The 9,385-nt window shown below is 42.5% G+C and overlaps 1 protein-coding gene across 5 annotated transcripts in view; it reads right to left on the bottom strand.

The window, feature by feature from the left end:
• Positions 1-9,385, bottom strand: part of Ripor2 (RHO family interacting cell polarization regulator 2) — a 113,248-nt gene that overhangs the window by 62,702 nt on the left and 41,161 nt on the right. The gene's annotated exons all lie outside the window — the stretch shown is intronic.

The following is a 9,385-nucleotide window of genomic DNA, read 5'->3' as shown; positions in this document are numbered from 1 at the left end:
CACACATCAAATTCTTAAAGAAATGGGGTGGGTTGTACAGCAACTGACCAATATAGAGGGAACAAAACACCCTCCCTCAACATCTGCAGGTCTCTAGACTCAGAATGTAACAGTGACAAATCTTTTTGTTTGTTTGTTTGTTTGTTTGTTTTTGAGAGAGGGCCTTATACTTGCTATGTAGTAGAGGCTGACTTTGACCTCCTGATCCTTCTCCAGCAGCTCCAGGATTACAGGTGGGTACCAGCATGCCCATTTGGGAGACCATTCTTTGCTACATTTCTTTCAGTTTCTTCAGCCTTTAGTCCGTGGAAATGACCTTGTAATCCGCATCTTTGAGCATCTTTTCAAATCACTCCACTCCGACTCTGGATATTTGAATGTCACATCTGAATGTGAAATGTCCCCCATGGACAAATGGCCTTGAAACTTGGTCTCCAGCTGGTGGCACCGTTTTGGAAGGTTGTTGAACTTTCAGGAGGTGGCACTTCACTGGAGGAAGTGAAGAGGGCCTTGGGATTTGATAGCTTGGCTCTCTGCTTCCTGGTTGGTTTGGCTTCCAGACCCCAGGCACATATGACTGTCACTATGTCTCTACCCTGCCCTGATGAGCTGTAATTCTTGGAACTACAAGCTACTATAAACTCCTGTATGTTGCTTTGTGTCAGGTATGTGGTCAGTGGAAGAAGAAGCGTGATTGACCCATCTACTTTTTAGGGTCCTCTGCCTTCAGACAGCTTGCTGCCCTCCTACGAAGCCCCGAAAGTCTTCTCAGTTTTTGAAGCTGCCCTACACAGTACACTCTCTACTATCCAACATCGTATAAGGTACTGGACATTTAACTACCCACCCAAAGTAATTTGTATTTTGATAGCAGATACTCCATTAGGCTAAATGTCTTAACTAAAAAAAAAAACTGCTAGTAGAGTTGTGGGGCCACTGTGGAAATGTAAGACATATTCATCCCTTCGTGTGGCTTGAGGGGGATACCTAAGAGCACAGAGAGGCTCCTAGGAGATGTTCATTCCAGGTTATGTTTGTCACCCTGAGAAATAGTATCCATGCTAACTACCAGGCCTGGTGGAGAGCTTGCCTATCTTTCACAAGACCCTGAATTCAATGCTCAGCATCACACATGCACACAAATCACCACGGATGTGGGGAGTGCACTGTGGAGTAACCACCAAGGTAGAGAACTATGACAGTGAAGACAATGTCAGGCTGAGTGGTCCATGCAAGTCATCCCAGCACTGGGGAGGCTGGAGCAGGAGGAGAGAATTCAAGGCCTATCTTTGATCTATAGTAAGAACCTGTCTCAGACCCTGCAATAATAGTAAATAATGATACTAAGCTGTCATATAATTCTCCTAAAGAAAGACCTCTAGGACATAGTAGGCACAGTATTCTCCCAGGAACGGTGAAAACGAGACCACAGGACACTATGTCCATTGATGGAAAAGTACCGGAGGCATAGACAGTAGTCTATGGACAGGCAGGATTGAGTGGTAGTTGGCAACACTTTGGTATGTCTGACAGAGATTAATACATGTATTATCCATGGATGCAAAATTCCTTTTCTTGAGGTTTCCTGGGATTTTGGACCATTGGGGTTGAGAATTAAGAGAGGACAGCTTATCCCAGAGATCATGTAAGATAGCTGCTGGGTGCCATCTTTATTTACTTATGTCATATAAAGAAGAAATGAGATTTCTCAGAAACAATGCAGTAGATTTCATAAATTTTGAGTAGATTCAAGCAAGTCACAATCCCCCTGTTGTCCTTATTTTGAATTATGTAACAACTTCCTGACTTTAATTCAAAAGACGAGCAGAGATTACACCAGATCTACATTTCTAAGCTTCATCAAAAGCATTTCCAACAAGCAGAGTTCCTTTCATGCACACAAATCATCAGCAGATTAACACATTCGCTTTCGGATGCTGTTATTCATCTTCAGGACTGCTGGGGTTTGCAAAAAGGCATCTTGGGGCTGGAGGGATGTCTCAGCTGTTCCAAACACTGGCTACTCTTCAAGAGGACCAGGGTTTAAGCTCCAGTACCCACAATCATAACTCCAGAACCAGGGATTGGATTCCCTCTTCTAGCCCCTTTGAACATTGCATGTATGTGGTACACATACATGTTTGTCTGCCATGCATATACATACAGGCAGGCAAAACACGTATACACATAAAAATAATAAAAAATGTTAAAGACTGGCCTGAGAACTACAGCTGAATCAATATTCATCTTTTTGCATTAAAACCCAGAGAAGGGTTTGTGTATGTGGAGAGATGGCTTAGCAGCAGCTAAGGACAATTGTTTTTCTTCCAAAGGACCTTAGCTTAGTTCCTAGCACCTGTACTTACACGGCTTACAACCATCTGTATCTCCAGCTACAGGGTACATGGTGGTTTTTTTTTGGTATCAACACACACACACACACACACATACACACACACGCACGCACAGATCTTTTGAAATTAAAATGATAAGATTTTGCACATTCACCTATATGACATAATTGGATTCCCTCTTCTGGCCCCTTTAAACATTGCACGTATGTGGTACACATACATGTATGTCTGTCTCCTATATGACATAATTGACCATTCCTCAACCTAGACATCATGTCAGAAGGAGTCTCATCAAGCAGGTTCAGGACAAGAGCACTCACTGGGCCAGGAGGTGGAGGAGAGGTTGAGGTAGATAAAAAGAGATGAAAGTGAGTGGCTGATTTCCCCTTACCCCACCCAGTCTCACATTGGGACTGGTCCAGAAAGGACAGGGAAGAAAACCAATGAAAATTAGGGCTATGTGGAGAACTTAGAAATAACCTGATGTCAAAGAGCCAGTTAGGGGAATCACTGTTGGAAGGCTGCCTGCTTGGAGACTGACTATGAAGAATGTCTGTCAACGCTGCCTATCCAGGGTAGCCCCAGCAGTAGCTCGCTAATGCCACCAGAGGTGATGGGAAAATGAATAGGACTCCAGTCTGGATGACAGTTGTGCTTTTATTGTGCTTTTATTAGCTGGCATTCCACATACGGTGGTTAGGTTAGCATGTGTTTCCATATTTCTCTCTTCAAAGATCAACAGCTCTTCGAGGACTAACAGGGTCAGGTATGAACAAGGGGCAGATCTCCAACAGACTTGCTCACACTTGCCAGGCCTGGATCTCCACCTCCAGGGGCTCAAAGCAGAAGTGCTTAAAGGCTCTGCTGAAGGAGAGCAAGTAGCAGACCCACCAGCCAGCCAGAAGGAAGGCCTTGTTGATGCCACCACACTCATGGAGATTCAGGAAGAAAAAACGGGAATAGTTAGGTTTTTGCTTTTTGTAAAGCTTCAGAGGCATCAAAACTGTCTCCAACGTCAGGAAAATACAGAAGGGTAGAAAAGGGGTGGGGAAGGGAAAGAGAAGGAGAACCATGCTCTTCACACACCCATAGGACCACAGTGGAACTCCTTTACTTTTTCACGTTCCCCTTTCCCTGCAAGCATGCGCGTGGTGCAGACTGCATGCTAACCTTTGCATGCTGCTTTCCTCAGCAAGCTTTTTTTTTTTTTTTTAAGTTCTTTGGGGGCTGGGTTTCATATATTAACGTTTGTCTTATTAGGAGTGCATCACATGTGTACATGCCTCAGCTATAAGAAGATCATGTAAGCACATCATGGAATCTGAGAAGTGGCAGGTGCCGAACCCGATCACCTTGACCTTCGTGGGGTTGTCCTTCTCTTCTGTATGCAAATTCTCCAAGGACCATACACAGGTAATCATGAAACATTTGTGATGAGAGAAAATCGATATCTATGATGTCCAAGTGAGATGAGGAAGGACAGCTCTGCTCCCGCTATCAAAGCACTGCTCAGGGGCAAAGGACCAATCAGAAACTAATCCTTCAAAGTTCTGAAGCTACAGGAGCTCCACAAATCAGACTGAAACCAGCCCTTGGAGAGAACCCAGCTAACAAGCTAACAACACTGAACAATTCCATGGTCAGTTCAACCGATTTCTGGCGGTCAGGACCAGAAACACTCAGGGAAGTCTAGAGAACTAGGGTATGGTAGAAGCTGGAATTCTATTGTGATGGGTTGGTGTATGGCTGACCATGGAGCTCTTGCCTAGAATGTGCAAAGCCTCAGGTTCCACACCCTACAATGTAGGGAAATGTAAAGAAAGATAAATACAAGTGATTAAATAGATTAATAACAAGTTTAAGATATGGGATTATAAACATTTATTAAGACTCACACTGGAAACACAAGATGAGTAAATGTTATGGCAGAGGAACTTCAGCTCAATAAAGCTGATTTAAAGATCATCAGTTGCCAGAAAAAAAAACAAAAAACAAAAAACCAACATCATTCCTTCTACAAGAGAAAGACCCAAGAAATTAGGATAGGGAAAGGAAACCCTTGGGTGAGATGGTTGGATGCCCTGCTCTGAGTACAGAATACCCTAGTAAGTTGATCCTTCTAGCAAGGCCAAGTCCCAGGCAGCACTGGGCCCACTGATCTCTGAGTCATTTCTCCATGCCTGACAGGTCCCTCCTTCCCTAACAGTGTGCCTGCCCTTCTGTTTATGTTCCTCCACATCTCGGTCAAGAGCAGAAGTATAATTCAGTTGTCTCAATGAGCATGTGAGCCCAATGTAAATAGCCTGCTATGCTAAATGATTATGTGAAATGAATCCTAAAAATAGGTATCTGCTTATTATACATCTACAAGGCACCTATTACAGAGTTGACTAATCTTTTAGAAAAGGGAGATGTATTTAAGTTGTTGCCTACATTTTTAGATTTATTTTATTTTTATTATGTGTTTGGGTGTTTTGCCTGAATGTGGGTCTGTGCATATGCCTGTGGAGGACAGAAGGGGGGCTTTAAATCCCCTGCAATTGGAATTACAGATGGTTGTGAGCTGCTTGTGGCTTCTGGGAGACCTTGGGTCATCTAGAAGAGCAACCATCTCTCCAACTCCCGTTGTGTACTTCTTTAAAGTATTGGTGCTCTAAAGTAAACCAAGGCAGTGTTGATAATTGTTTCTCACATGTCAACACTGTCACGCAGATGACCAACTCCAACTAAGAGAAGTGATACAAATGGATGGAAAAAAATGTATAAATGACTTCCTATAATCTCACTCCTTAGCAAGCAAATGGAGGGACCAAGGTAGGTCCCATAGGCCTCTTAAGCAAGTGTAACTTGAACAGCTATGGAGTCTGTCTTTGTGAAACAGAGAAAGTAATTCTTCATTTTATTATTTATTTTTTCTCATTCATTCATTCATTCATTCATTCATCAATACATCCATTCATGTGTGTGTGTGTGCACGCTCCTATGTATGTACTTTCCATGGCACATGTATGAGAAAGTCTTAGGCCAACTTGTAAAAGTAGGCTCTTTCCTACCGTGTGGGTCCTGGGAATCTAACTCAGGTCATTAGTCTTTGCAGCAAGTATCCATCTGATCCATCTTGCTAGCCAGTAGTCTCCACTTTAATGCAAGCATTAAGCATTTCAACGGAGACGGAAACTTCCTTCAATCTTGAAGTCAATCTCAAGACTGCTTGGGTCTTTTCTAAACTACGGACATCCACACAGATGGGAAGGCTTCCATTTAGAAATACAGAGAAGGCAGAGAGATAACACAGTTGGTAAAGTGCTTGAGGTACGTACTTGGCTTGAGGTACTTGATATATACTTTAATAATCAAAGCGCTGGGGAGACAGAGGCAGGTGAATATTTGGGGCTCACTCTCCAGTCAGCCCAGCTGAACTGGTAAGCCATTTTCTGACTGTTGTCACAGTCAGTTATAACCATGATGGTGGCATCATGGCCATCTTTGAATCCTATCATTCTTTGGTATGTAAGAAGGGGCTTTTCCTACTACTGCTTATATTCATTAATCAGTTTATTGTTAATATGAACTCATGGATTTGTGTTTTCAGTGGATTATAATCTACTACTATCATCTTAAGAAAGAAGCAACTGTTTTTTGTTTGTTTGTTTGTTTTTCTATTAACTTTTTTTTTTTTTTTTTTGAGACAGGGTCTCAGTGTGTACTCTGGGCTGGTCCTGAAATGCCAGTCCTGTTTCAGATTCCAAATGCAGGAATTACAAGCATGTGCTGTCATGCCTGGCTCAGCTGTTTCTGGAAGCATTCTCTGTGCAGCCCAGCCATAACTTAGCATCTTTAGGGATTCCCTTCATCATTATTTTTCTTATGTCTTTAAGCAAGCCCCACCTTTTTCGAGGGTTACCAGCTGTCTTTTAAGGCTTCTAAGATAGTCAGTACAGGGCAAGACCCAAGAAATAAACCAGAAATCCACAGACAAACAAAAGCTTGGCTTTGGAACCAGGTTGAAGCATTTCACTCAGTTTACTTCTGTAAGCCCTATTCTTTCTTGTCCTAAGTTACCAAGGTTGCTTCAAGGAGAAAAGCATAGCCTAGTGTGGGGCGATGGTCTTTCCCATTACCTAGAACTGCACTTTGAAGACATACTTGCGTTTCATCAATCAAACGGAGCATTCGAATTATAAGCCTCAATCATTTGATAACTGAGAAAACGCACAGTGAGGAAGTACTGTGCTGCCCCAGTCTCTCTCCTAAGTCCCCTCCCCAAAGGTGACAGCACAGTACAGTATGTGAATGCTATTTTAAGTGTCTGCCTGAGTCATGTGAAGAGTGAAGAAGAAACGTTAACAGCCCGTCTATTCATCCGGCTAGTCAATTGTACGAACTTCTAGATAATTGGCCGTGTTTCAGCCCTGGGGAAAATGACAATTCTGCTCCTTCTTCCATTCTGGTGGATTAAATAAATGCAGGGAGTAGCAGCTGGCCTCAGGATAATTAGACGAGAAATGATTCAGGACACAAAACCCACTTAAATCTCTAGAGGGGTTGGGTTGATTTTGACTAATGTTGGCATTACTCATTTTAAAATGCAAAGCCTAGAACACTCACAGGACTTCAGAGCACACACTACACATCAAAGTGGGTTAGAAGGCAAGAGCATTTTGCACTTAAAGGAGGCTCAGGCTGTTTGTAATAATAAGTAATTTTGCCCCCTCCCCGTCCCTCCTCCCTCCACCTTTTTTTAAATTGTGAGTATCAAAAGGGGGATGTCTCTTGGGAACATGGTTTTTGGAGACAGCTTGGCTGATCCTGCTGAGAGAAAAACACACCCACCGTACCCCCCTCCCCTTTTTGATCATCAAATTGAAAAAACATCACTGTGGTGTAGAAGAAAGTGAGCTCCTCTCAGAGAATCTGCGTTCAGAATGATCATCCCTAGGGCCTGGCCACTCCTTCAGTCGTGGTTTCTTTATAACAACCTCAAAATGATACTGACATGTTCTCTTTCGTCCTATTTGGCTTTACTAAAATTATCACTTTTTTTTTTTTTTAAACGAGTGACTGTGTTTTATTGTTCTCAGCAGAACTGAGCTCCATCTTTGAAACATTAGGTAGAAAACAGCTGTTGGGGTCTAGGAGACCACACCCAACAGTGTGATTAGGGATTGCTTTTGCATAGTGTAGGCTTGACAAACACTAGCATTCATTAATGGGACAAGAGTCAGGTAGAACATGAGTCTGGGTTCTTCTACATAAAGCAATATGCTGCATTTCATGTTAGAGAATGGACAGGTAATTAAAATCTCTAAGAGTAGGTGCATAAAATCAAACTGATAGATTTTTTTTTGTAGGACCCACTCATTTTTCTGTGGCCATATTTTTTTTTATGTCCTCTTAGTTTTCTATGTTATATTATATATTTATTCTTAGAGAATTTTATATATGTATGCAAATGTATTATGATTGTACACACCTCCTCTCTGCACCAGTCACCCCACCACAGGTCCCCCTTGCAACCTCATTATTGTCCTTTTTTTTTTTTTTGAGATTTACGTGTGTGAATGTACATGCACACATTTGTAGGTGCCCATGAAGGTCGGCAGAGGACATCAGATCCCTTGGAGCTAGTGTTACAAGGCATTTGTGAGGTACTGAGTTGATAGAGGATAGACCGGGGAGTCTGTGATGCAAATACAGTCACAACTGTGGGCATGCTAATAAGATCTGATAATGCCTACATCTCAGCTAGGCTATAATAGTACTCAAAAGCCATTCCTTTCAAACTGAGGTTAATCCATCATTTTACTCTTGTTGTTATGACAACACTTCAAAAGCAGCATCTTAATGCCAACAAACTGCTTAATTGCAGAAAAACCTGGCTTCAGAATTAGTTTTTTTTTTTTTTTAGAGACAGGGTCTCACTATGTAGTTCACCATGGAACTCATTATGTAGGCCAGGCTGGCTTCGAACTCACAGAGATCTAATGATCTGCCTCCTGAGAGCTGGGATTAAAGGTGTGTGCATGTATGCCCAACTAGTTAGTCTGAGGCAGGGGTGTGTGTGTGTGTGTGTCCCATCATATGCCAGCGGGTTCAAAGTGAAGTGGCTTTCCAGAGGCTCATACAAATGCTCTCTTTGTGGTAATTTTAGCACATTAATCTGCTCTAATTGGGGTGGTTTCTGCTGGTCCTTGCTACTGCATACCAAGAAGTGGCCGGGTGCAGAACATCTGCACAGTTATTCTTGGCTGCCAAAACCAAATTGTTTATCATCGAAATGCAGAACAGCTATGTGCCTGAGCACAGACGACCCACAGCAGAATAATGTGATGGACAGTGAGGTTTCCAATGATCTCTTAGTATCTTATGTCTTGTTCAAAGGATATGAAGCTGTAAAACAGTAATGAGGCAGAATAGTGGAGTGTAAAGGAGGAACCCAGCACTGGATTTAACGACACAGGGAAAATCCACAGCACCAGAGACAAAAGAACATATGAGAGGGTAACTAGTGCACACGTGGAAGCCATATTGCTTGCATGTTGAGCCCAGAAGGCCTTGTCACATTGTCTTTTGTGAGCCTACAGAACTCCTAGTCAGTCACATCAGGCTGACACCTGGGCAAGCATAAGCTGCTCACTTCCCTGCTTATCACACATACACATACACACACACACACACACACACACACACACACACACACACACAGAGAGAGACAGAGACAGAGACAGAGACAGAGAGAAAGACAGAGAGACAGGAGGCAGAGAGGATCCTCCGATGTAACTCAGGTTGGTTTGGAACATGCTGTGATCCTCCTGTCTCAGCCTCTCAAGCACTGGGATGCCTGCCTTGCCCGGTTGTTGTCTTCAGCCAATTTACCTAGATGGGAGCCACATCTATTTTTATGGAGTAAGAAATTGAGGATGGCTTTTCTTTTTTCTTTTTCTTTTCTTTTCTTTTCTTTTCTTTTCTTTTCTTTTCTTTTCTTTTCTTTTCTTTTCTTTTCTTTTCTTTTCTTTCTTTCTTTCTTTCTT

This window comes from Mus pahari, chromosome 16 (assembly GCF_900095145.1).
Source record: "Mus pahari chromosome 16, PAHARI_EIJ_v1.1, whole genome shotgun sequence".
In the NCBI taxonomy this organism is placed as follows: Eukaryota; Metazoa; Chordata; class Mammalia; order Rodentia; family Muridae; genus Mus; species Mus pahari.
The sequence above is the reverse complement of the archived record's forward strand: the minus strand, read 5'-3'. Positions and strand labels throughout refer to the sequence as shown.